Source organism: Corvus brachyrhynchos, unplaced genomic scaffold, assembly GCF_000691975.1.
Source record: "Corvus brachyrhynchos isolate BGI_N302 unplaced genomic scaffold, ASM69197v1 scaffold346, whole genome shotgun sequence".
Taxonomy (NCBI): Eukaryota; Metazoa; Chordata; class Aves; order Passeriformes; family Corvidae; genus Corvus; species Corvus brachyrhynchos.
Window position 1 is genome coordinate 663,881 of NW_008238644.1, and position 3,663 is coordinate 667,543.

The window sequence follows — 3,663 nt, forward strand, 5'->3', positions numbered from 1 at the left end:
TATTTCATTCCAAATAACTATCAAGAGTAGCCTCCAGCCACAGAAAGCAAATCTGAATAGGAAGAGATCTTAGCAGATCCAATACAGGCTTTCTACACTACCGGTCGATCCTTCTCCAAACTAATTTGTGAACAAAGAGAACAAAGGGCTGGATGTTTCTCTGGGGACAGTCATATTTTCTAACTGAAGAGTAAATTATGTTGAATGAGAATACAAAGTCATAAAACATAATCAGGCTATTAGCTAGGTAAGAATTGTGGGGAAGATGCAGTGCTCCACACTGCATTCCTTGTGTTACATATGATAAGTAGAGACAATAGAAATCAGTGGGAAAAATTGGCATGCAGTGATTTCCTTCCCTGGGCCTCCTGCAATTTGCAGAACTCTGCAGAATTTCTTGGGCTGCTTGGTCAGCTTTCTCTTTTGCTGAAATATACTTGGATTTCAATCCTAACTACCACTGCTACAAAAGGAGGGTAGTTATAAAAGGTTGATTTGCAAAAATATTTATAAATTCTGCAGCTTTCTATTTTTAGGTGTTCAATTTAAGGCTTCTGGTGGCTGCAGACATCTGTCTTGTCAGAGATTTCTCTGTGGTGCTAACAGAAGTGAAGACTTAGGTTCATCATGAAATGGGAACTGGGACTTTGATTCTACAGAAAATAGAACCCAGAGGAGAATCATAAACACACACACATTTTCTTCGCATATAAATGTTTCTATTATTGCCAGGATTGTTCAGCAATGGAAATAAATAGGAATTTTGTTGGGGATTTCCAGTGGGATCAAGATGGAGCCTGGCTGTATTCAGTAACAGCTTTCAGCACACCAACAAGCCTAGAACTATAGAATCTTTTTGTATGGAAAAGACCTCTAAGATCACCAAGTCTAACAGTTAACCCAACACTTCCAAGTCTACCACTAAACCATGCCCCTAAGTGCCACATCTACACCTCCTAAATACCTTCAGGGATGTTAACTCAATCACTTTTCTGGGCTGCCTGTTCCAGTGTTTGACAACCTATTCAGTGAAGCAATTTTTCCCAATCTCAAATCTAAAGCTCCTCTAGCACAACTTGAGGCCAATTCCCTTTGTCCTGTGGCTTGTTATGTGGCAGAAGAGACTGACCCCCACCTGGCTACACCCTCCTTTCAGGCAGTTGTTACAGAGTGATAAGGTTCCCCCTGAGCCTCCTTTTCTCCAGGATAAACATCCCCTGCTCTCTCAGCTGCTCCTCATCAGACTTGTGCTCCAGATCCTTTCTCAGCTCTGTTCCCTTCTCTGGACACACACTGCAGCCCCTCAGTGTCCTTCTTGTTGTGAGGCACCCAAAACTGAACACAGGATTTGAGGTGTGGCCTGACCAGTGCCCAGCACAGGGGGACAGTCACTGCCTTGGTCCTTCCTCCCACCCAACTTGATGCCATCCACATCTGAGGATACCCTCAGTCCCCTTGTTCAGATCATTAATCAAGATGTGATAAGAGAACTGGCCCCAGTACCTAGCCCTGGTGCACCATTGGTGACAGCCCCAGCTGGATGTAACTCCACTCCCCACCACTCTCTGGGGCCAGCCATCCATCCAGTTTTTTATCCAGTGAACAGTGCACCCATCCAAGCCATGAGCAGCCAGTTTCTCCAGGAAAATGATGTGGGAGACAGTGTCAAAACTTTGGCCCTTCTGATTTTCTCCCTGCATAACCTCATGACATCCTTGTAGCCTTCCTGAGTTGTGTGCCCCTTCTTCCAAAGGTCATAAACTCTCCTTTTGTTCCTGAGTTACAGCCAAATCTCTGTTCAGCCAGGACGGTCTTCCTCACCGACTCGTCTTTTGATACATGGGGACAGCCTGCTCCTGTGCTTTTAAGATTTCCTTCTTAAAGTATGTCCAGCTTTCCTGGGCTCCTTTTCCCTTCAGGACTGCCTCCCAAGGGACTCTGTCAACCAGTCTCCTAAGCAGGACAAAGTCTGCCCTCTGGAAATCCAAGCGTGTCTGTTTGCTGGGCTCAGTTGTTGCTGTTCAGCCTGATGTGAACTCCTGAGGTTTGTGTTCCCTTTTACTTAGTCTGTGTTTCAGCAACACACAGCTTAATATCTGTGCTTAACCATGTACTCTTGGTTAATGGTTCCCTATGCAGTCTGTCGATGCTCTCCTCAGTTATTTTGCATTTCTACATAATTCAGAATATCATCTGAAGTAAAATTAAAGTTATCAGAAGCTCATTTGCTCTGTGTTTGTGCTAGGAGACCAAAGCCCAAGACTTGAAAGGGAAACTTTTTCCTTAAAGGATTATCCCAAATAACATCTTCACAAAGGCTGGAGAGTGTATCATGCACAGAGAAAAGATCATGTGTCTTGGGACAAGACTTCTCCTGGAGTCTCATCAACACCATATTTGAACAACAAAAATGCAAAAGAGGGAGGAAAAACTTGCATGCATATCAGTGGGCTGATCAACATGGAGCATGTGATTGGTGTGTGGTGTGTTATGAAAATTCTACTAGCTAGGAGAAGGCTTTAGAACAGCAGAGTCTAAAAATGTGATTATTCAGACTATAAAGAATAGGAGGTGCTGGAATGTTCTGGAGTACATGGAAAGAATATTAAAGCCCAACAACTAGGAAAACTTTTTGGAAAAATCACCCTGCTTAAGGGACTAAACTCAGGCATGCTTCACGAGGCAAGCAGTGTGCTTCTGCCATCAGCAAGGTACAGGGGATGGAAGACAAAATTAAGCTCGAGAATGAGTTGGTAAAAACTGGGAGAACACCTTCTTGTCTTGGATCCAATCATGTGGTTAATGACACGGATGGTTTTGATCAATTTGATTTGCATGCTGCAGCTTCTGTTACAAAATCCATCACAGGATATAAAATACTTTGTTTGTTCTTAAGATTTCCATTTTTCCTTTCCTGTAAGGTTCAAAAGAATCTTTTGCTTGTGCTATTTTGCTTATACCATACTTGAAAGCACAAAAATGTGAACTGTTTGTTTATCCTCAGGGCAGGTGCTCTGTAGATTATCACAGTCAAGCTTTGTTGTTCTGCACTACAAAGTCTTCAACCTTGACCTGAGAGGTTGTTTTTTCCCATTTCCCCACCCTCTGAGAAAAGGAAAAATGAAGTGGAAATGGAGATATCATTCTGTATTCTTAGCTAGTGCTCTGTCTTGCTTTAGTAAAGCCTTTGTTGTACATAAACATATAAAAGTTTTGTAGTTACCTGTATCTGGTGTTACTCAGTACTGAAGCTAGTCTGGGGCTGGAATCACTGTCTTAGTGTGGGTAGAAAATCAGAAGTGCAGATTCTTGTGGGGAATTCAGCAGTGTTAATTGTATGACTTGGCAATACTCAGGGGCAACCTTCCAGGTGACATGTAAGGAAATAACACACATATATCTTACTTCAATATGAAGGAAACCAGAATGCTCATCTCCATGCACAGTCTGTTGACAACTTTACCCTTACACTGAATGATGACACACAGGTGGAATTATCTTGTTCCATTAAGGATCCTTTAGAAAAACACATATAACAACAGAAGTCTGCAAAGATTTTCTCCTCCCAGACAAATATTGTACAAATCCTAAATTCTGGAGTTATTTCAAAAGAGTAAATCTGTAAAAAATACAAAATGTTTTCTATTTATTGGTGTGTAGGGA